The following is a 26,811-nucleotide window of genomic DNA, read 5'->3' as shown; positions in this document are numbered from 1 at the left end:
TAAACCTAAACGTAGATTCCATGAACAAAGCTTCTTTCTTAGAACTGCACGCCTGTGGAATTGTCTTCCGTTTTCCTGCTTTCCGGCTGACTACAATATGGTTGTGTTCAAGTCTAAAGTAAATAAGTTCTTGATGAGCCGTTCCATATAAGTTATTAAATTTACCAAATTTTCATTACTAATGATTACTATATTGACCAATTTCTACTGTACACTCTTTAACCCTTATCCTTGAGTGGCCTCTGGGCCTTGATAATGTGGTGATGCCTATGTAAAAAAAAAAAAAAAAAAAAATATTATTTTTGAAAAGCATCTAAAAATATGACGTAATAAAAATAACACTATTTTTGAAGTTAAAGAACGAAAAAATATTAATGCATTATGTGAAATTAATATATAAATATTTTAACACCGACTCAGGTGACATGCTGAGATCGAATTTGCGTTAAAATAAATTTAGTATTACAAAACAGGCAGACAGATCAGAAGTATGCCAATATGTCAGTTTATTTACTAGTTTAGGTAAACTTTCAGATTAGGTCCACCCCCACAATTTTCTTTTAAATGACGACTTTTATTGGTTCTTGGCCATGCTGAATACGAAAATCGCCTTGAAATTTTGCAGAAATAATTAGTTATCGAGATATAAAAAGTTGTATTATGCATTGTATTCTTTGGCGGCCATCTTTGTTACGCGCGTAGATTTGTTTATGGAACGCGGGCACGCGCGTATAACCGATGGCCGCCAAAGAATACAATGCATAATACAACTTTTTATATCTCGATAAGTACTTATTTCTGCAAAATTTCGATGCGATTTCCGTTTTCAGCATAGTAGAAAACTTATACAAGTCGTCATTTAAAAGAAAATTGCAGAGGTGAACCTAATCTAAAAAAAAAATACCAAATCCATTAAGTTATTGTTCTCATTTCGTCTTCCATGATCGAGTAAAAAATGTTAATTTTTATGCTACACTTGATCATGACTGACAGGATGAGAACAATCTGCTCTTGTGGTTTATATAAAGAGTTCAGTTTAAACTTCCGCAAAGTTTGAACAAATGCATAAGAAGGTCGAAGGTTACATCGGCTGAAACGTTGTGAATATAAACACGAAGATAAGAATGCTTGGAAATCGTTTAGATAAATATTGATGATTTATATTATTCGGACTATTATTCCCATCTTGGTTGAACAAACCAAAATGAAATAGTAGTACGAATAATAGAAATCATCAATCCTTATCTAAAAAATTCCGAAACACAAAATATAAGAATGTCCCTCCTTCTCTTCATCCATGCATCGTGAAGAAAACAAAACAAAAAAATTTCCGGCTCAAAAAAACAAGCAGAAACAAACATTTTCAAATGCGGAAAGAAAAAAAAAATTTAAAAAATAACGAAAGGAAAGTTAACACGTTTAACGCGCGCGTGTGTGTGTGTGTGTGTGTGTGTGTGTGTGCGTGCGCGCGCGTGTGCACGCGCGCGCATGCGGGTGCTCCCAATTCTTTGAAACGGAAAAAATTGTCATCATTCTAATCGTGTACGGATAAAAATCTCTAACTAACCTCATCCTGCGAAATAAACACTGTTTCCAAAACAATCGAAAGCCATTGTCGTTTCATTCCTGAATTTTAGGAATTTTACTTTTGTGACGCTAAAATCTCATTTTCAGCGGCAGAGAAAATGACGTTTAGCCAATTTGTTCCTACGGAACACCATACAGGCCACAATTACCCCAGCCGTCTCTGTTTCATTCACCTACATCTAAAATGTTGTTCATAACATATTGTATAATTAACATTACTTGGCCAAACAAATTAATTTTAATTTTTTTTTAATTAAACTTTAGTTTATTCACAAGAAAATCTACAAAACATATATTTGAAGAAAAAAAAATGTATTATTATTGGTTGATAGTAAAATACTTATTCATTCTGAGGGAAAATGCTTTAAAATATTTAATATCTTTTTCTTAATCTGTTTACTTCCAGAATTTAATCTTATGAAGAGTTCAAAATCTATGAAGAGAAATGTTCCATTATGACGTGTTTATAATTATGTCATTATGACGTTCTGTAGTAAAACATTCTTGTAGAGCAGTGATACGATAATGAGGAAAGACGGGAGTTAAACACAGGAATTAAAGTTGTATATTAAAATAGATGATCTTGTTTGTCCAGGTTCTTCAGTTGCTGCACTTCATTTTCTTGTTCTCTTTCGGTGGAGGAGAAATCCTTCACGACTGAGACAATTTTTATTTTTGTACCTTTTCTCCACGTTAAAAAACGACCCTGGTGTCTAACTCTGTCCCGTGTGGAGGCATAGTAAATAGGTACAATTACGAATGGTTAGAATTTGTTGCTGGTGCCGCAGAAACGTTGGTTTTGAGAGTGTTTCCTATAAAATGATAAACTAATAAAAAAAAAAAAAAGTAAAACTTGAAGTTCTACTTTACTTTATTTTTAAATATCGAACATCTATTTTTGCACAATTTTTTTTTTTTTTTCATTTTCGGAAGAGTGATACTAGCGAAAAGGGAAGACAATCCAAAATTAATGCTTTTTTTCTAACCAAACTTTCCTGGTAATTGAAAACAAATTCATTAAAGTGACCAAATAATATTATTACAACATAACATTAATAAACGAAACATTTATTGAATTAACTTAAATTGTAAAAATAAAAAATAATGTAAAATGCAACAATCTAATTGGAATATTTGTGTGTGTTTTTATATTGTTTTGGTTTTAATAAAATAAAAGTTAACATTTACTGCATTGCTTGATTGGCTCGTTTAAAGATGAGACCAAAGTTCCCAAAATAACATTAATTAGGTTAGGGTGATTATTGGATGCTCCCCGCACCTCCCTCTCCAAAAAAATGATTTGGCTGACCGGAGCAATACCCCCTTCACCTGCTAGTGTGTGGAAGTGAACATTAATAAATCGGTAAATGTTAAGATCGTTGTCAAGAACAGATTGCCGTGAAAAATTGTGGTTATCCCCAAGTTCCGGGTTTTTTTTTTTTTTTTTTTTTTTTTTAACTTTTGGTTTCTGATGACGATGGATGCTCTGGAAAAGTCCCTTAGAAGAAGATGACGTGTTGTTGAACGGAAGTAGTTTAAGTAAAATACGGAATGAGATGTCCGTTACCTGAAACGAAGTATATACTTTCATTATCTCAGAATCCTATTGTAATAACTCAAAAAAAAAAAAAATAAATAAATAAAATAACAGTATCCTCTTCCAATAAAATAATGCCGAGTGCTCTTAAAATGTACTGAACATCAGTACATGATGTATATGACTTTAAAAAAGTTTTTTTTTAATTCTCTAAAATACTTGCACTGCACGTCTGTGGAACTCTGTTCCGTCTGCCTGCTTCCATCCGGACTACAACTTGGATGTCTTCAAGTCCAATGTTAACAAATTCCTAATGAACCGCCCCCTTAAGTAAACACTTCAGCAAATCTCCTCACTAAATTAATGTACTTGCAATAACCCTTATCCCTGAGTGGCTTCCGGGCCTTGATAAGTGGTGATCACTGTGTAAAAAAAAAAAAAAAAAAAAAAACTTCACTTGGTTAAATCATATAGCGTTTACGTTCCAGTTCTTTGTATCGCTCATGAAGCCAGGATAGGATACTTTGTATCGCTCATATCACAAAATTGTTAAAATATATTTTGCCCCTATCACCACGTAATACTAAATTGATTTTAACTCCTAAACGTTCATCGTGGCATGATCTTTAAAAATATTATTATTGCCCATGCCCAGTTTTTATTCACATTTTCAAAGAAACCGTTTCCGACGGCGATCTCAATATTTGCCAATAAATCTTTGTTTTTCAATTTCATCATCATAAAATATCATATGTATTCTGGATTTATTTATATATCGGTGAGCTTTCGTTTTCTATGTCGTCTTATTTTTGTTTTCGTTTCGCATAAATGATTGATAGAATTTAATGTTGTGAGAAATTCCAGTTACAATGCCATTTTCATGTTTTAAGCCACCTACCCTCATTTCTTGTAGGCAGTCTGTGCTTGGTTAATTTGTATGGGTCAAGTTAATTACTTGGCGCTTTTTTATGTAAACATCCATTTGTTTTTCAGTTTACGAAAACCTCCGGCAAGAGCGAAACTCATCAAAAGTCGGCCCCGAGAAGAATGCCTTATCGAAAATGGCGCCGCAACAATTTCTTCGTGTTTATAGCACGTAAATGTTTGGTGCAAAAGGACTTGAAATCTCTACAAGCAGAGACACCTTTATATTGTGCCGAAGATATCCAAATTAGAGGATGGCATCATTTAAACATTTTCATCATGTTTATATGACCTAAATGTTTGAACTTTTCTCAATTCAATTAGGGTCTCAAGGGACTCGATTTATGCCTAATTAAAGGCACCAGAGCTCTTGCCGAGAACACCATGAATTATCATGGACCTTTTCGAAGGAAAACCACGCTACCATTCCAACAAAAGAAGATAACTACTGGCTCCCAATTTGAGAGGCAAAACTGACCCACTGTTTTGCAAGGACTGTACCCAGACCAATAACCTTTCATTGATGTTATAACTGAATAAAATTTGAGTTTAAAAAGGTATGGTTTTGTAATTGTGGAATTATTTTTGCCTCAGCCAGGGAGTATGGAATTTGTGAGATTAATTTCTCACACCTGCTAACACGATTAAAGTTGTTTTGTTTAATAATTCAGTAATATTCGTTTATAATGTTTTCTTTTTATGGTGTGAGATACTTAAAACCTGGTTTTAAGTATTCAAAAAAATGATTGAGAGCAAGAGAACCCTGTCGAAACCAAATTCACTGTAAATCATTTCGAACCAATCAATACCTTACGTTTTATGTTAGCGTTTTACTTTTCCAATCAGATCGAATACGTCCCTACCCCCGTCCTCATTATGATTAAGACAATACTTTTTTTTCCTATTCTCGCAACGTATTGTATGCTATTTTAAGATCGAAAACTATCGTATACGGTCGGTCGGTGCGTCTGTATACGTATCTAGAAATTGCGTCTCTCTTACATGTAACAGAGCGATAATGACATTCATTTTATTTACACAATAACAAACTAAAACCGTGAATTTTGGGCAGCATGCCAAGAAAAAAACGAAAAAAGCAACGAATCAAAAAAGAAGCTCATTACGTGTTAGAAGTGAATAACCGGAATAATTAGTTTAAACAAGAGAAATGTTGGTTATTTTCTAGAATAGTGTCTCTTTTGATCTTTGGTTTACATTAGGAGCCTAGCTACCCTCCACAAAAAATGTACTTCGTAAAGGCCACGACTTGATTGTGGCCAATATACTTTTACCAGAATTTTTTTTAATACTAACAGAAGTGTGCCCGACTTGCCGGTCGTAAAATACGCTTAAATATATTTTAATTCATACAGATTTCGTATTTATTTTTTCGGGGCGAATTTTCTATTGAATATATATATATATATATTACTTATTTCAAAGATTTTAAAAAGATGACTTGGGTACGATGAACTAGAACCGAAGCCAAAACATTTATTTCTCCAGCCGCGTTCGCTACCGTTTGAGTTAATCTGACAGATACATAAAAATGTTATAAAAATCAAACCACTTTAACTATGGTTAGTTTACGCACGCACAAATTAATAGAAATGTCGGCAAGTTGAAAGGAACATTTTACATTTCTACTTGCCGACTTCTGTACGCGTTATTCATCCATCCAAACAAAGATTTCACTCGTTGTATACTATCCTTGGTGTATGATTTAAATTTCCTGTTAATTTCAGTGTTATGTCAACCACTCAACCAGTAGTTTAAGAGTTTATCGGTTAAATATTTACACACAAACATGCACACATGTATACGTATATCAACTGTTTTGTTTATATAGAGAAAAAGAGATAAAACAGAAAAACTTCGTGTACCTCGAATGTCGCATATCCGAATTCTTAATGTATATTGTTGTGATCTTAAGAAGATCTCTTATTTATTTAAAAGTCGCGACATTGAAAAAAAAAAAAAAAAAAAAAAAAAGAGGGGAGGTGACGGTCGTCAAATGATTAACGGGTGTTTCAAGTTCGAGTCTACTTCGTTCAAAAAAAAAAAATCACTTTCACTTGGGATGTCGTTGACAACCTTCATACGCCCCCCCCCGTCCCGTAATCATCCGATGTCTTTCTAGAACGAATTTTGACTAGAAAAATATCTCAAAAACCAATGCCAACAATAGAATCTTCAGATTTATACATCATATTATTTGAACAAATTGAATGTAACGGAGAAACCTGGAGTTCTTGTTAGTTTTGTTCACTGCAAAAAAAAAAAAAAAAAAAGAAACAGCCGTGACACAGCATAATTCCACCTGCCAACGTAAGGATGAGCTAAAGTCTTATCTATGCTTTACTTCTCCGTATTGTATGAAGCATTTCCGAAATTTTGCCACGCAACAGTTGATAACTCAAAAAATATCTAATCAAATGGAAAATTTGTATGTTAATTATTATTTTTAAAAACATCAGATCCATGCATCAAATTTGAAAAATTGGAAGTTGAAATTCCGTGAACATTTTTACCCTGAGAAAACTTTTCATTGTCAAGGTCAAAAGTCATAAAAATGTGGAACTTCATTGGCTACAATATGGGTCAAGTAGCAAGTGTATAAGATGAACAGAGCCGAAGGTGTTGCTAAAAGTGTGACGTTCATCTTTTCCGTAATATTCACCTTTGACCTAGATATTCCACAATGAAATCAGTTGGATGTTACACCATGATCGACATTTTGATCAAGTTTGGTGACGATTGATCAAGTGAAGTGGACGCAAGGCTGTACATAAACAAATATACTGACAAATCAACAAACGAATTTAACTGAACACATAACCTCCATTTGTTGTTAGAAATAATTCGTTTCAGTTTGGTGTTATTTATTCTAATTTTGTTTTACTAACTCATCATATCCAGAATTCTCACAAAATCAGGATATGAGGAATTATAGAGTTAGAAATCATGTGCCGAGAATTTTTAATTAAGAACTGTAAATATTTATATCGTATGCTTCGACATTCGAAAGTGGAACATTTAATTTGGCGATTAGAAAAATATTTCTGGACAGAATTCAGATGTTTTGACCACAGTTGTGTATCATTCTTGTATTTTTGTGCATAAACAAAAGAAAAACAGTAGTTCTGCGCATGTATAGGGCAAAGTCAAGCATTATCCTCTCTCACACACACACATGTGTGTGTGTCTGAATTTTTTAGATGAGGATTAGTAATTTGTATTATTTAGTCTACTGTTCTCATTTTGTCTTATTCACACAACGCTTCGGCCGATATAACTTCCGAACTTCTTCAGGTATAACTTGTAGTATCATAATAGATCACTACTTAAATACTACTTTATTCACATGAAAAAGTTCGAAAGTTACATCGTCCGAAACGTTGTGCAAATAATACTTAATATGAGAACAGTAAACTGAATAATCCATATCCATATACATATATATATGAGAGAGAGAGAGAGAGAGAGAGAGAGTTAGGAAAATATATATGGGAATTAAGCTACACAGTATTGTCTATGTTTCATCTTCATAAGGATTTGTCGGGCTAATCTTATGCATTAGCCTTGGCAAATACTCACGAGGATGAAACCTGGAAAATTCTGTGTAACTTAATTGCCATATATATTTTCATAACTTACTTTCCTAGTACGTATTGAGTACCACTGAAAATCGATACATAAAATAATAATAATAATATATATATATATATATATATATATATATATATATATGAATAAAAAAATCAATACGAAAAATACATAAATGTTTATATCTTTTCTGTATTTACTTCCTATATGTTTACGTGTAGGAATACAAAAAGTCTTTTGAAAAAAAACAAAACAAGAATGTTTCTTTCAAAAGCACATATTTTCGACCGATCCTTCGGTCTTCCTCAGTGTGAATAATATATATATATATATATATATATATATATATATATATATATATATATATATATATATATATATTATCAAACCCTTAAGAATACTTAATGGTGGGCATTGTCTGGGAAGTACAAACAAAGAGGAAGTCAACTAGCGTTTATACAATGTTCACAACTTCCGTCGTTCGAACTATGGATTGTCTAATGTCCACACCCAAATTGAGCGTTTATTAGTTTTTAATTCCCTTTATACTCATGGCAATTGTTTAGCCTGGAGGTAGCGGCTTAGCAAATGGAGTCAAAGTTGACTTCGTTTCTGGGTTCGAATTGTCATCCTATACTGATGCTTGCATAAGCATGAAGCACTAGTGCCTGTAGCTATAAAAGAATAATTATTATTTAATTATAATTATATATACATAATTGGAAATGATGATTAGTGCGAAAACAAAACACACCTAAAAAAGAAAAACAGGTAATTAAGACCTTCTCAACCTTTTCTATGAATTATTTATTTCCAAAACAATGTGGCCATAACATTTTAAAATATTAATCACATGACCGGCAAAAATATAGAGAGTACGTGGTGGAGGTTACCTTCTAACTATCCTTCTCTTAATTAGACTTATTACCAGTCATTATAATAACACATTTACATTATGGGGTCATCCTACTTAAAATATACCCAATAATTTTGATAGGGTGGGATGCGGTGGGGGGTAGTAATCGATTCTCACTAAAACTGACCTTAGGTGCTGAGGGAGCATAACATCAGTGACGGTATATCATCAGTGTACTCCCGTCTCCCCATCGAGACTGGTACAGACTCATGGGTCAACCTCCCGAAAAAGCATTCAGGACTAATTACAAAACATGACCTACAAGTCCTTGTTAAGTTTCTCTCACAAGTCAGAGCACCTCAGACAACAAAGGATGATGTCTGGGAGGATGGGACCAGATATCACATTTTAATAAACAAAAAGTAGAGACACAACATTTGATATTTCTGAGCAATCACCCATCTAAGTATTGACCAGGTTCAATGTTATTTGTTTTTGGTGATTCAACTTGAGTTTGCAATTAAAGAAATTGATAAGGCAGACAATGCATTCACCTTACATGAACTGGCTTCCTCTAGAGGATAAAGTGTCATGAGAATAATAAATTCATAAGCAGCCCCCCGCCCCGTCGCATGTACAGCCCGGTCAGGGGAGATGATGACATTTGTTTTTTTTTGGGTTTTTTTAGTGCTTGCAGGGAAGTGTCGATATCCTCCTACATACAGTATCTAATATTCCCAAATGGTTACCAATCTGGTAACGGCCAGGTTTAACGTTGCTTAACTTTGGTGATCTAATGAGAATCAGTGTGTCAACGTGATTATGCCGTATCATTGATTATTAACATGATACAAATTACAAATTGACAGAAAGGCTATCCCGACATCAAAATACTGAATATCAGATATATATATATATTTTTTTTTTTACACAGTGATCACCACTTATCAAGGCCCGGAAGCCACTCAGGGATAAGGGTTATTGCAAGTACATTACGTTAGTGTGGAGATTTGATGAAGTGTTTACTTAAGGGAGCGGTTCATTAGGAATTTGTTAACGTTGGACTTGAAGACATCAAAGTTGTAGTCCGGTGGGAAGTAGGCAGACGGAACAGAGTTCCACAGGTGTGCAGTTCTAAGAAAGAAGCTTTGTTCATGGAATCCACGTTTTGATTTAGGCACAGATATAGATTGGGGGAAATTTTTCACAGTGGATTCAGCTAGATGGGTGTTTTTCGTGAAAGATTGGCGAGGGGGGACCAGAGATTGGAGTTCAGACGAGCACCTGCCATGGAAATAATGATAAAACAAGGATAGGCTCGCAACGTCTCTTCTGTGGGAGAGAGGTTGCAGGGTAGAGAAAAGGGGCATCCTCCACTAAGCCATGAAGTCTATTTTGTACTCTGTCAAGGCAGGATAGGTTATTTTTAGCAGCTCCTGCCCAGATATGGCAGCAGTATTCCATCCTTGGACGTACTTGGCTTTTATATAGATAGAGAATTGCATCAGTAGTGAGATATCTTCTGGAGCGGTAGAAGGATCCCACCATCTTTCCAGCGACCTTGGCTACAGACTTGATGTACGTGTTCCATTTCAGATCAGGAGTAAAGGTCAAACCCAGAAGCTTGTCAAAACACGGGGCCTCACCCAGACGAGAGCCATCCATCACAATTAATGCCAGATGGGGATCAGAGCGTTGATGATGTAAGGATAGGAGTTTGGTTTTGGATGCATTAAAGGTAACCAGCCACATCTTCCCCCACTGAACCACGCGCTAGAGATCAGAGGAGAGAGAATCCGAGAGAACGTTGTCATTTACAGCCTTTGATGTGTTGCCGTAGATGGTCGTGTCATCAGCATAGATGTCAACGAATGATTTAAGTATGTGTTTAGGGAGGTCATTGATGTAGATCAGGAAGAGAGTTGGGCCCAGGATTGACCCCTGAGGGACTCCAGCATTTATATTGCAGGCCTACGATTTTTGTCCGTCTACCACTACTCTTATGAGCCTATCGGAGAGAAATGATTTAATGATTGAGAAAACATTTCCAGTTATACTGTAGCTGGAAATCTTGTGAAGTAGACCCTTATGCCATACCTTGTCGAAGGCCTTTGATATGTCAAGAGAAATTGCCCTAGAAAGGAAGCCTTTGTCAAGAGATCCTGTGGGATATAACCGTCAGCACATCTGCGGTAGATCTTGCAGAGCAGAAACCATATTGTGTGTCACTAAGAAGGTTATTCCTGCTGAGGTGATTGACTATTTCTCTATTTAATATGGATTCCAGCAACTTACTCATAACACACAGGAGACTTATTGGCCTGTACTGAGAGGGAGATGACTTATCACCTGAATTCTTAAATACAGGGCAAACTGATGAGGTCTTCCAGGGAGTCGGAAAGTACTTCTCCTTAAGGCAGCGCTTAAATAGTTTCGTAAGTATGGGAGCAAGTTCTGGTTGATGGTTTTTTAACACTATAATTGGGATGCCATCAGGACCAATTGCTTTACTGGAATCTAGATTCTTGATTAGCTTGGCGACTTCATGCACGGATATTTGTATGTTACCTAGCTTGTTCTGTGTTATAGGAGGAAATATGGGGAGTTGATGGCCTTCGTCGCATAGGGTAGAATTAGCTGCAAAGTTCTTTGCAAATAGTTTGGCCCTGTCTGACGCTGACGAGATGACCTCTGGTCCATTGATAATGGTTGGGATAGAACGCACACTTCTGTTCAGGATCCTATTTGTTATTTGCCAAAACTGGTGGGAACCAAGCCGCTGATCAGCTACCTTGGATTTAACAGACTGGGCATATAGCTCTCTTGCATTTTTTATTACTCTTTTACAGTGATTGCTGGCAGTCCTGAAAGCAGCTTTAGTCTCAGTGCATCTATTATGTTGGTAGCTATGGAAAAAGTGATTTCTGTGCATGATAGCAGCAGCACATTCTGGGGAGAACCATGGCTGGCTGTTAGGTTTTTGTTGGAATTTTTTTAGATGGTATGAATTGGTCTATGCCTACAATTAACCATTCGGTGAGATCTGATACTATAGAGGACACTTCCTTTTTAAACATGGAGTGCAGAGGTAAATCAGATATGAATGTACGGAAGCTATCCCAGTCAGCCATAGAGTATCGGTATACAGTACGGTGGAGGGGTACGTCTGGGGACTTCTTACATTTTGTTTTTATCTTAACTGATACAACGAAGTGGTCGGAGGATCCTAGAGGAGAATGAACGGAACATGAACATAGCTCAGGGGAAGTTGAGAGAAAAAAGTCTAGGAGACCTTCATATTGACCGGGTGTATCGGGCACACGGGTGGGTTCGCGAACAATCTGAGTGAGGTCATAAGCAATGGCAAAATCATGACAAAACCTCCCCTCATCGGCTGTCTTATTTGAATGGGTCAGCCATTCCACGTTATGGACGTTGAAGTCACCACAGATGTGGATGTTAGCCGAGGGATGTGCAGACAGTATGTGGTCTATTTTCTCAGATATGCTCTTAAAGATAGTAACTCCGCTGTTGTGGGGCCGATAGAGGGCAAATATAAATGCAGTGGTGTTAGCGAGGGCAACCCTGAAGCACATATTGAATTACCAATTTATAAAAATTAATTGTGGATGGACACTGTAATTATTTAGCGAGATTTTGAATAAGGATGAACGGCTGAGTGTAGTTTCCCCTGGGGGACAGTGACGTCACTTCAAGTTAACTAGTGACGCCTATCAGAAATTAACATTGAGACAACGTCTTCTACATTGTGACACCCATGTTTACACTTAATTTCATTAAGAATTCTATCTTAAAAATTGTTACAGCATACCGTACACAATTGTAGAAATTGGTATCCATAATTGACCGCAAAAGTAAATAGATATTTTTAAATTACATCTTGGGAGTTACAGAATAAAGTAACTATATTTGTATTTCCAAAATGGCCACCACGGATTTCCTCTTATCGAGGACAAAGCGGATACTACACTTTGATCCCATCTTTCTTCTTCTCTACACCATCTCTCACATAGACATGACGTTGTTAGCCTCTGTCTTTTCTATGAATACAATTATAACACGTGTTCTTTAGAATAATCTTCTCCCTGCTTCCTTTGATACTTTATTGTATTACAGCTTCCTGTACCAGTAGTTTCTTTCCAAGAACTGCAGGCTTGTGGAATTCTCTTCCCTACTAACCGTTTTCCTCCTACCTATAGCCTTGGTCTTTTTTTTTTTTTTTAGGCATCACTTGTCTTTGCAATAGTCATCTTTTTCAGCTACTTACATCAAGTGGCTTCATGCCTTGTCTGAAGCAATTTTCATAAATAAAAGGACTTCAATACAAAGACGCTTAATTAAAAAAAAAAAAAACCCCAAAAAAACGAACTTACTACTACTTTTATTGTTTCTGTTAAAGAAATATGTAATTTAATACAGCCTGGCATTGACGTGTGATGCAATAAAAAGTATGAAGTCATTACCGAACGAGAAATATACGAATTCTTCATTCTAGCCAAGCCCTCAAAACTGTTTACCCTAAACACGTGAACAGGACTCGCTAGGCGCACATAGTCATATCATAAGAGTAAAGAAAGGCAATTTTTTTTTATCAGGTTTCATATTGCGAACAATTGTGCATTCATTACATTGCTTAGCTTTTAGTTTTAATGTCATGTTTTCAAACAATATATTATATATATATATATATATATATATATATATATATATATATAATATATTATATATAGATAATATATTATATATATATATATTATATATATATTATATATATATATAATCTATTATATATATTATATATATTATATATATATATTATATATATATAATCTATTATATATATTATATATATATATATATTATATATATAATCTATTATATATATTATATATAATATTATATATATAATATTATATATATTTCATCCAGAGGAAGTCTCGAAATAAAGACGAAACGTTGATGAACACATAATACGGTTTGTTCCTTTTTATTTTCTTTCTCTTTCTCTCTCTCTCTCTATATATATATCTGCATTTTCAGGCTATTAAATTAGATATGGCTTACTCGATTTCGCTTCGATTATGTATTTATGTCCTATCGTCAAATTCAAAATGTCTCGATTCTTAAAACATTTTTTCAATATTGAATATTTTTCAACGCAGAAAGGAACTGTGTGTGTGTGTGTGTGTGTGTGTGTGTGTGTGTGTGTGTGTGTGTGTGTGTGTGTGTTCCTATGGACTCTGAAACGGCTGGATCGATTCATGAAATTTCACACAAATGTACTTTACGTATCTGGCAATGTTCTTCGGTTTTTTATTTAGGATGTTTTCAATAAGTATCGATAATCGAAAAAATCCGAATGAAAGAAGGAACAGGCGATTTAGTGTAATACATTACAAGTGTATTTCAGAAATTTTATTACCACACAAGCAGAAAAACCTGTGATATAAAATCAATAGTAAGTTCTTTGACATGACAGGGGCGCGTTCGAAATGAATGTTCCTGTTTGAACCATGATACTTGACTTTTGCATTTTAAACTTTAATTCAAACCCTTATATATAAAAAATAACTTTTACAAAATCGACAGTCTTCTCTACAATGTATTGTGGACTAATTCACTGTGAGGAGGCATGTGAAGTTTATTCTCGGTGCACTGCGGTAGGTCCCCGACTAGAGCAGGAAATCAATCGATTTGAGTGAAAATGGGCGATTTCATCGATTTCGATGGCAATAAAAATATATGAGTATGAAACTTTTGTTGATCAAAATTCAATCCCGGGGAACGTCGGGTCTCCCTGATAGTAAGTCACAAATGAGTAGATAAAGGCAAAGAAATAATTTTAGACTAATTTCCTAACAGAATTACCTTTTATTTTCATTTGGGGGGGGGCGGGGGGGACTTAAAATCAATTTTTTGTGTAAAAGTGATAGTAAACATTAAAAATGTTAAATTATAGCAAGTTTTATCGTTTACGAACAACGCGAACAACTCATTAACACTCAACTCAAACGAACCGTGCAAACAGTAATAAATAAAATAACTTTTGATAGATTTACTTTAACAAAATGTATAAAATAAATAAAAAGCTAAAAGAAAATGGCAGCAAGTACAGTATAAAAAATAGTATGATGTTCAGGAGTCTATTGCCACCAGCCGAGGTCACAGAATCAAAATTCTAGAGGGATTTGAACCTTTAGGACCGTAGCCTACAGCTAGGTACGTGCAAAATGAATAGCCAATACTCACAATGTTGTATAAACATTTTGACCCTTCCTTTACTTAAACATTCATGAAATATCAGAAAATTAAGCAATTTTAATTAAATTTTTAGTATTTATAAAATAATAATCACGAAATATAACGAACCCATTATTTTTATTTGAATCTTAGAAGAAATGTATTATTTTGTTTAAAAAACCACCTTTACTAAATCTATAGCTTTCAGTAGTAAAAAAAAAAAAAAAAATGAATGAATTTACTTTTGTTTTTTTATGAAAATAAAGCATCGTAAATTGTAACAATAAAAAAAAGAAACATTAATTTTTTTCAGAAACATTACAAAAAAGTTCCTATAGTCCGTATTAAAGAATTCGATATAACTCGAAGAAAAATTAATTTCTCGAACTACCGATATTATCATTAAATTAAGCATTGTTTATTTAATATTTTCACACATAAAAATTATAATTGCAAAAAAATATTTCTACATTTTTTTTAATTACATGTTTCGCGTAATTTTTATATGTAAGATTTTTTTTTTTTTTTTTTTTTACATAGGCATCACCACATTATCAAGGCTCAGAGGCCACTCAAGGATAAGGGTTAAAGAGTGTACAGTAGAAATTGGTCAATATAGTAATCATTAGTAATGAAAATTTGGTAAATTTGATAACTTATATGGAACGGCTCATCAAGAACTTATTAACTTTAGACTTGAACACAACCATATTGTAGTCAGCCGGAAAGCAGGAAAACGGAAGACAATTCCACAGGCGTGCAGTTCTAAGAAAGAAGCTTTGTTCATGGAATCTACGTTTAGGTTTAGGCACAGATAAAGAGTGGGGGAAATTATTGATAGTGTTTACAGCTAGATTCTATCTAATCTTTTCCTTGTTTGAATGAGCGTGAAACTTTTAGCGTAACATAATTTTTATATAATCTCGAAAAAAAATTTAATTTAAAAGTAGGAACACAGAAAAATATTTAAAAATAATAAAAATTTTACAAACGTTCATGATATGAATGTACAGATTCACGGCTGAAAAACAAAAACAAAAAAAAACAGCATTCCCTACTTCCCTCCAACCACCTGATGTCATTTTCAGACAGCCTTTTTACTTTCTGACATTTTGGGCTTCCGTAGAATCCACACTTACACAACTTCGTCTGTTCATGCTTAAGTGAAGCTAGAATCTCTCACTTTTGGAGATTAATTAAGCCATTTTTTTGTACAAACAAGTTGATTTTTTTTATTAATGCAATATCTTAGGACTTTACTAATTATCTTTGAAATAAACCCAGTAAACTGATATTTAGCTTTAAAAGGATTTTTACAATGAATTTATTTAACTTCAAATTTTAGCTGAATTTGTCAGCTTTCGAATGTCGCTGTGAAAACATTTTTCATTATATATATATATATATTACGTGTACAACTATTTTTTCCTTTTGGAAATTAGCTTTAAGCTTTAATCTTTCAAATACTATCAAAAGAGTAGTTGGAAGCCCACAAAAAATTATGATAAATCGGCTCTCAAAACTATGTCCCCCCTATTTTTTCTGCCATTAATGCTCGTACTAAAGCACAGTTAGTCAATAAATAATTAAAAGTTAGTTGGAGTCTTAATTTTGTTTATGCATTCTTAAAAGACTTTGTGAGTTATTTTGTCTTACAATGTTTTATTATCATGATTTTTATATTATCTACTTATGTTTTTATATTATTGCCTCATATTTTTATAGCTATAATTTATATTCTTATATATTCTCATATTTTCTAATTATATATTATTATATCTTATATACTATTATACATTATTATATCTTATATACTATTATATATTATATACTATTATATATTATATACTATTATATATTATATATTTATATATATATTTATATTATATCTTTATTACATATATATATTAATATTATATATTTATTACATATATATATTAATATTATATATTTATTACATATATATATATTTATATTATATATTTATTACATATATATATATATTTACATTATATATTTATTACATATATATCTTTATATTATATATTTATTACATATATATCTTTATATTATATATTTATTACATATATATCTTTATATTATATATTCATTACATATATATCTTTATATTATATATTCATTACATATATATATTTATATTATATATTCATTACATATATATATTTATATTATATATTTATTACATATATATATTTATATTATATATTCATTACATATATATATTTATATTATATATTTATTACATATATATATTTATATTATATATTTATTACATATATATATTTATATTATATATTCATTACATATATATATTTATATTATATATTTATTACATATATATATTTATATTATATATTTATTACATATATATATTTATATTATATATTCATTACATATATATATTTATATTATATATTTATTACATATATATATTTATATTGTATATTTATTACATATATATATTTATATTATATATTTATTACATATATATATTTATATAATATATTTATATAAATATATATATTTATATTATATATTTATTACATATATATATTTATATATTATATATTTATATTATATATATATGTCATATATTTATATTATATATATATTATATATATATATATTATATTAGATATTTATATATATATATTATATTATATATTTATATATATATATTATATTATATATTTATATATATATTATATTATACTAGATATTTATATATATATTATATTATATATTTATATATATATTATATTAGATATTTATATATATATTATATTAGATATTTATATATATATTATATTATATTAGATATTTATATATTATATTATATATTTATATATTATATATTTATATATTATATTATATATTTATATATTATATATTTATATATTATATTATATATTTATATATATATTATATATTTATATATATATTATATATTTATATATATATTATATATTTATATATATATTATATATTTATATATATATTATATATTTATATATATATTATATATTTATATATATTATATATTTATATTATATATTTATATATATATTTATTATATATATTCATATTATATATTTATATATATATATATTATATATTTATATATATATATTATATATTTATATATATATATTTATATATATATATTATATATTTATTATATATATATAATATTATATATTTATTATATATATATATATTTATTATATATATATAATATTATATATTTATTATATATATATATATATTTATATTATATATTTATGTTTATATTTATTATATATATATTTATATAAATATATATATATATATATTATATTATTTATATATTTATGATATATATATATTATTTTTATATATTATTTATATAAATATATATATATATATTATATTATTTATATATTTATTATATATATATATTATTTTTATATATTATTTATATAAATATATATATATATATTATATTATTTATATATTTATTATATATATATATTATTTTTATATATTATTTATACATATTATTTTTATATTATTTATATATATTATTTTTATATTATTTATATATATATTTATTATATATATTATTTTTATATATTATATTATTTATATATATATTTATTATATATATATTATTTTTATATATTATATATTATATTATTTATATATATATATTTATTATATATATATTATTTTTATATATTATATATTATATTATTTATATATATATATTTATTATATATATATTATTTTTATATATTATATATTATATTATTTATATATATATATATTTATTATATATATATTATTTTTATATATTATATATTATATTATTTATATATATATATTTATTATATATATATTATTTTTATATATTATATATTATATTATTTATATATATATATATATATTTATTATATATATTATTTTGGTATATTATATATTATATTATTTATATATATATTTCTTATATATATATTATTTTTATATATTATATTATTTATATATATATATATATATTTATTATATATATATATTATTTTTATACATTATATACTTATATATATTATATATTATATATATATTATATATATATCTTATATATTTATATATATTATTTATATATATTATTTATATATATATTATATTATTTATATATATTTTCTAATTATACGTTATTATATCTTATATACTATTATACATTATATACATTATTATATTTTTTATATTATAAAAATTTTATATTATATTTTAGATTATTATATTTTATAATATTTTACATTTATTATTTATTTATATTTTATTTCATTTTTTATATAATTTAGATTCTTGTATATTATATTTTATATTATTATATCATTTATTCATATTTTATAATATATTTTTATATATTTTAGATTCTTATATGCTGTGTTTTACATTATTATATTATTTATTTATATTTGATATATTCATTATTGCTTTATATCGCAATCTGTATGCTCATATTTTCTATTTATTAAGCAATTTTTATTTTTTACTACTACGGTAACAAAATAACAACCGCGCCTGTGGAGGTGATAATGTTTTGTTGGTATAAATCTAAGTCTATTAATATCTCAGTATTCGCGTTTCTATTGTGAAGGGGAAATGCAGCCCCCCCACACACACACACACTACTGTATTGGTCTGATTTTTTTTTATTTTTCGATACATAATGAAAATCGTTTCAATATCCATCGAAATTTGACACTCGGTGTTATTTAAATTCAATCACCATCCAAACTATTTTTGGCGCTTATTAAAAATTACACTTTTTTAAAAAAAATGTACAGAAAAATCTTTATGCTACGTACTTGTCACAGAACGAAGATGTCATATTCCAAAAATACGTAAATCAATCAAGTAGTTTCTTTTTTTTTTAAGAAAATCAGAATTTACGATTTTTAGCGATTTTACTACTAAACTGTATTCAACAATGATGCTGATTTTGACCTTCGAATTGAGTTATCGCCTCCTTATTTATTTATTTATTTAATCGGATTTCATCATGGCCGATGAAAACACTACGACTCACTTAGTCGTAAAATTTGATTTTTTCCAATAATAAAAAAAAAACTACTTGATCAAATTTGGTGATTTTTGGAATATTTCATCTACGTTCCGTGACTGGTGCGTACATCTTACAGACTTTTCTGTATTTTCTCTACTTTTAATTGCCGCCGTAAGTATCAATCTGAATAAGTACTCTATTTATTTTTTCTAAAATAAAAAAAAAATACACTGAACATTAATTTTAATTTTGCTATTGGCATTTCGTGCTCACCTAAAAAAAATGGAAAAAAAAAAATTTTTTTTAAAGAATAATAATAATTATTATTATATCAAAGCAAGGATCGATAAAACACAAGAAAACAGCAAATGCAGACTCTGTGGACAAAGAGACGAAACGATAAACCATTAGTAAGTGAATGCAACAAACTAGCCCAAAAGGAATACAAAAAAGGCATGACCAAGTGGGGAGAGTGGTACACTGAGAATTGTGCAAACGACTGAATTTTGAGCATACAGACAAATGGTACAAGCATAAACCCGCAACAGCAGTCGAAAACGAGAACCACAAAATCCTATGGGACATGGACATACAGACGGACAAACCCATCCAAGCAAGAAGACCAGATGTCGTAATAATTAACAAGAAAGAAAAATCCTGTCAAATCGTAGACTTTGAAGTCCCAGCTGACCACAGGGTGAGTATGAAAGAAAAGGAGAAACAAAGCAAATACACAGAGCTAGCCAGAGAGTTAAAAGGGATTTGGATGATGAAGAAAATCAAAATAGTACCGATAATAGTAGTAGCACTAGGAACAATTCCAAAAAACTTTGAAAAAAGAATGTCAGAAATTCGAATCAGAGGAATAACTGCAAAAGTACAACGGCTAACGATAATGAAAACAACTGAAATATTAAGGAAAACCCTTGAATGCGGAGAATAATACAAGACAATATAACGAATAAGCGTTACAGGGAATGAAGAACACCGAAACTGAATATCTACAAGTTCTACACCCCCCATCATGCAACCCCCACAGTATTTCATCACCGTTCCTCCCAATAAAAGGATACCAAAGGGCCGAGAAGAGTCAATAAGGACTGAAAGACCGAGGAGCGAGTGCCAACCAGACCTCGGCGGGACAAGCGCAAAGAGAACTGGGACCTTGGGGAGGCTGAGTGCCACTCAAATTCCAGTATAAACCAATGGCCACTATCAGCGAGAAATCAATGGTAAGCGGCTTTTGCGATGATGCAAATTTATTTGCAAATGCTATTGAAGGAGGTGGAGAGAGCTGGACGTCTGGGGAGACTTATCACTCAGCTTCCAGAGAACACCACAGGTTTCCAATCAGATCGTTTGTTGACTTGTGTGAAAGCTCCATGTGAGCCAATAATAATAATAATCGCAAAATATATCGCATTCGAATTCCAATGCAAACTTGGAATGAATTGGAACATCAGACACAAAACAAAAAAGAAAGAAACGTACTCAGATGGAGAGAAGATGTGGGTGAGGGTGGACATAGGGGCAGGGAACGTGATACAGAGACACGCAGAGAAAATGCAAACACGCACACATGGTGGATCGCACACACGCAGCCCTCTCCCACAACCAGATACGTGTAATACATCGCATTTTTATTTCTTAGACATTTTTTTACTTTCTTCAGCTCAAATTACTAAAATTGTTGACAGCATTTTTTAAAATGATTTTGCAAAGGAAGTTAGTTTCATTAAAAAAAAAATGGGCAATATAGTTTTATATTTTAAATTCAATTTTAACAGATAACATTTCGATACTTGTGTAGATTGGTAAGCTTTTAAACCAACAAATTCCAGGTGAAAACATTATATACTTACGTGTCATGTCAAGATTAGTATAAATTCCCAAAATTATGAAAAATGATACAGTAGAAAAAGGTACAAATTAAATTTATCGAATTATTGAGTTTTATCGTATATTCAATGAGGAAGTGTTGTGCAACAAATTCAGTATGACAAACAAGGGAGATTACTCTCCACTTAAAATGACTTAAATTAAGGATCCTCCATTTTTAAACACCTTTTAAAAGTACTTAGTTGTGGATGATTTTTTGTTAAAATATATCTACCACATCTACTGAATAAAGGAGACAGTGTAGGAGAGAGAAGGAAGACGGAACGAGAGAGAGAGACAGAGAGAGAGAGAGAGAGACCAATCAACCCTCTTTCTATGAACTCTGACCTTTTTTATACAAATTTAATTATCTTTTAAATAAGACGATAAGAATAGTTTTCGTAATTTATCCTTTTTATTAAATGACTTTAATTAGTGTTAAAACTGACGAAAATATTGCACATATATAGGTAAATATGGCAGAAAATTACAAATTAATAACACAAAGCATTAATTACAAACTGTTTGAAAAAATAGTTATGCAAATTAATCATTCAAGTGCATGTCTTCAGCCTTTTCATCATTACTATATATAATATTTAAAAATATTAACAATTATTTTTATACCTACAGACACTAGTGTTTCACGCTTACGCAATCATCAGTGTAGGAAGTGATAATTGCTGCGGGTTGGGAGATTTGGACCAAGTCACAAAGTCATCCTTGATTTCGTAGATCGGCATTCTACTTCAAGGACATCGGCAATGAACAAACGAATTGAGGGGAATTAAGTGTCTATAAATGCCAAATAAGTGGATATACATAGTAGAAGGTCAGGCAGTATTCAACAACTGGAAGTCGGAATAATTAAAAACGTTGTGGTATATTAATGATTTATATAATAGTAAGTCATTTGGATCGTAATAGAAGAGTGATAAACACAAAAATGTCGCGTTTATTCATTTAAAGAATTAATCGGTTATTTTAAAAAGGAAAAAAAAAAAACCCGAAATAAAGTACTAAACTGAACTCAACAATGAATTTAATTACGAAATTAAATTCAGTACAATGCATTTCGTTTTTTTGGGTTTTTTTCGTAAACATTTCAATCTTTTGTCAATAGTTCAAAGAAATAGTTGAAATGCTTGATACGTACTGGATTAAAATACTCAATATCGATTGGTTACCTACGTTGGACTTCAGCCAATTGGAAACAATCTCCCCCTAGAGCTGGGCACCTGATTGTGTTAAATGTAAGCTGGCGCATACGCACTTTTCTCGGTCAAAAAGCCAGCGATAGGGCCAACATTGTCACTTCCAACACTAACACACTTCTTGGTGCGCAAACGAACTGACTGCGGACATCATTTTTCGCTTTGTTGAGATTTGCTTTCTTCGTCATTCTTAAAGCAACAAGTTTTCACAGAAATACGTGAACTGGAAAATATGATAAAGCAAATCGTAAAAAAGCGGCGAAAGAAAAGGGGTAGCAATTAAAGCCATGTGCTTATTAGCATTCGTCCGAATCATATCTTGATGTAAAAATCCAACGATAAACGTGAAAAGAAAAAAAAAAAAAAAAAAGAAAGTCGAACGAACAAAGAAAAGGGGTAGCTTACTATGCTAGTTCATTTCGTTTAGCACATCGATTTTTAATCTATCACAGTCTCGCCCATAAATATAACACATTGTCAGTTCATTTACTTATTTCCTAACAATACAAAGTTTACGAACGCCACATTTTACCTTGCGTGCATATTACCACAATAACATTTTCCTCGTCATGACTTTTGGACTTTCTACATAGGAATTTCTCCGTCAAGACTCAAAACAGATATTTAATAAGCCATTTATCACACCCTTTTCTATTGCTTGTTGAAATAAAGTTGATAAATTATGACAGAATAAACTTTGTCAGATCACTTCTGACCAAATGTTATATTCCTATAATTTTAAAAACGTAAACTTTGAAGTATACTCATAATAATGCGTGATAATTTGCTTGAAGCATTGCTGGCAAATAAGTATATGTCGAATGACACCGGTACAGTGAAAGAGTGATAAACAAAAATAAATAATTGATGTGATATTGATTTTCGAAATTTTCTCCATTTTTCAGCAAGTCTTTCACTTACTGTTAATAGAATACATGATGATGGAAAATATTTTTATATTTCGGTAGAAATAACTAAAACTAAACGCCTTTTTCAGAGAAGATACGTCCCAAAAAGGCTTTTCGAGAAGGAGGTAGGGACTGCGATATTGATTTTCAAAATCATTAATTTTTCAGTAAATATTTTTTTTTACTTACTGTTAATAAAATCCGGGATGGTTGTAAATATTTTGATATTTTGGTAGAAAACATCCTCTTCTCCAAATCCAAACGCCTTATCCGTTTACAGAAAAATAAAAAATAAATAAAATAAAATAAATAACGCCCCAAGATGGCTTTTTGAGAAGGAAGGAAGGAGTCTTTTTCTTTTTCTTTTTTTTTTTTTACTTGGGAGTCATCACTTATCAAGGCCCGAGGGTCATTCGAGGAAAAAAGTTAATGAATGTAAAGTGGTAGTGTAGTAATTGTTGATGGTGTAAATTGGATAGAATTTGATTATTCATGGAGATGGCTAAACAAGAACTTGTTTACATTAGATTTGAAGGCTACCATGTTGTAATCAACCAAGAAGCAGGTCAGCAGAACAGTAATCCACAGGCAGGCAGTTCTGAGAAAGAAGCTTTGTTCATAGACTCTGTGTTTAGATTTATGTACAGATAGCGAGTGGGGGAAATCGTATATCATGGTTGTAGCTAATAAAGTGTTTTTTGTGAAAGTTTGGCAAGGAGGGGGCATAGATTGGAGTTCAGTCGAGCACTACGATATTGATTTTCAAAATCTTGTTAATTTTTCATTAAATATTCTTTTAACTTATCGTTAATAGAATACGGTATGGTGAAAAATATTTTGATATTTCAAGAGAAACTGTTCCCTGGTCGCAGGCCATCTTTAGTAGTTGTCTTCTCTGTGAACGGAACGACGTTTTTGCTGTTTTGATTGCTTGTTTGTTTTTAGAAGAGGAGAGTTTCTTCCGAAATATCACAACGAGTAAGAAATTTCCTGAAAATGGGGATCAACATTGCATTAGTTTTCAATTATTTATTTTTGTTTATTTCTTTTACGGTTCCATTTTTTCTGCATTGCATACAGCTTTATTAAATTCCTAATCTCAAAGCTTAAAAAACTAAATTTTATTCATTTAATTGTTTAATTTTTAGATAGATTTGTAAAAAACAAATGTTTTGTAAATTTTATAGAAACAATACATGTTATTTCGAAGAATACATCAACAAGAAAATCCCTTTTTTTTTGTAAACTGATTTAAATTCTTCGTATTTACTTATGTGAAATTGAGAAAAAAATTAATATACTGAACTAAAAAATCTTTGGTTCTTATCCATAATTCCCCTATATTACGATATAAAAAATGAAAAAAACTGTAATGAAAATATCAAAAAGTACGTAAATTGATGAAGTAGTTTTATTTTTTAAAGAAAATCATTGTAAGCAATTAACAGGAATTCGTAAGCATTACAATATAAATCTCGCAAATTTTAATTATTGAGTATCCCCCCCCTTTTTAGATTGTTTTCAAAATTGAAAATAAGACAACCACACTTCTGTTAGTAAAAAAATGCGATTTATAAACTAGCAGGCCGCCCAGCACTGCCCGGTCGTAAAATACGCTTAAATATGATATTTTGATTAATGCAGATTTCCTATTTATTATTATATTATACTAGACTACCCGTAACCCGTTGGGTCAGTATATTATATTAGCTATGGAATTAATGTATGAGCGTGACACTAGTAACGTAAAGAATATAGTTTTTGTGACATAACAGAAACATTTCTATGAAAGTATATTAGAATGAAAAAGAATATAGATAGATTTCTATGAGTTGTTCTGTTTATAATTTTTTTATTTTTGTAAAAAAAAAAAAAAAAAAAAAAAAAACTTACATACTTATAGGTAAATGTGCACTGCACAGATACCATAATATTTAAGTTAAATTCAAATTTTGCTATATCTTAATTTAAACGCGAAAAGAAAAACAATTGGGACGCTGAAAATGTACACAGTAAAACAATACGTTTTATTGTCGCGTTGATTATTTATTTGTAACGCAATTAAAAGAAAACATATTTTCGGGGTTATTTATGTAGGTAGTGTAGAAGAAAATGTATGAATGTTTTTAAGATAGGTGTATTAAAAAAATGGAGAATAAATTAAAAAAAGAGGAAGGCGGTGAGTAAATCGTTGTTGTAAAGTGCTCTTATGATTGTCAACGGGTTAAAGTAGATTTATTTGTAAGAAAATTGCGTTAAAATAACTTAAACGTAATACGGAAATGAACGATGCAAAAAAAAAAAAAAAAGCAGAAAGTATTAACAATTGTTTATTTGGATAATTTAAACGCGAAAAAAAAAACAATTGGGACGCTGAAAACGTACACAGTAAAACAATATGTTTTATTGTCGCGTTGATTATTTAATATAATATATATCGTATATATGAAACAGGTCGATGATTATACGCATTTGTAATCACGTTTTTGTGTTTGCTTCCCATATCTGGAAATTTTTTTATTCAATAAATTTAAGATATTCGCTTTTCTAAGGACGTGCGTTTGTTCGAACTAAACCAGTCCATAGATTTGTGTTTATTTCTTTACGCTGTTATGGGTTTATGTTTATGTACACATGCGCAATCGGAAGTCGTAAACCGGATGTTGGGTTACAACACCCGTTACAAGGTCATTTGAGTTTAACACTTATATAGATAGATAGATAGATTGGACCCAATATATAGTAATGATTTAAAAAGTAAAAAAAAAAGAAAAAGAAAGGATTCGTGCGCCGCCACTGAGAATCGAAACCAAAACGTTTAGCTTACGATTTACTTTTTCCTTTGACGTTCATGCCTGAGCTATGAAGACACGTTTGTTGCAAGGCTAAAAATGAAAACATGAACTAATAGCTATTACGTTACGCATGCATATTCGTAATGCCGTCGTTCGACTTTTACCTGCCAAATTCCA

The 26,811-nt window shown here is 30.4% G+C and overlaps 1 protein-coding gene across 5 annotated transcripts in view; it reads right to left on the bottom strand.

The window, feature by feature from the left end:
* LOC145279635 (uncharacterized) overlaps positions 1-26,811 on the bottom strand; it is a 396,470-nt gene that overhangs the window by 278,709 nt on the left and 90,950 nt on the right. Inside the window, exon 1 of one of the 5 annotated variants that reach the window (XM_080130862.1) lies at positions 1,568-1,726. The exons of 3 other annotated variants lie outside the window; for them this stretch is intronic. The gene's annotated coding sequence lies outside the window, so the exon portion shown is untranslated. Of the gene's footprint in view, positions 1-1,567; positions 1,727-26,811 lie in introns of those variants that run through there. One more of the 5 variants, XM_080130860.1, reaches the window with a different exon arrangement.

Source organism: Euprymna scolopes, chromosome 7 (assembly GCF_053919585.1).
Source record: "Euprymna scolopes isolate OS-2025 chromosome 7, ASM5391958v1, whole genome shotgun sequence".
Taxonomy (NCBI): domain Eukaryota; kingdom Metazoa; phylum Mollusca; class Cephalopoda; order Sepiida; family Sepiolidae; genus Euprymna; species Euprymna scolopes.
Note: the sequence above shows the minus strand (reverse complement) of the source record. Positions and strands in the feature narration are given on the sequence as shown.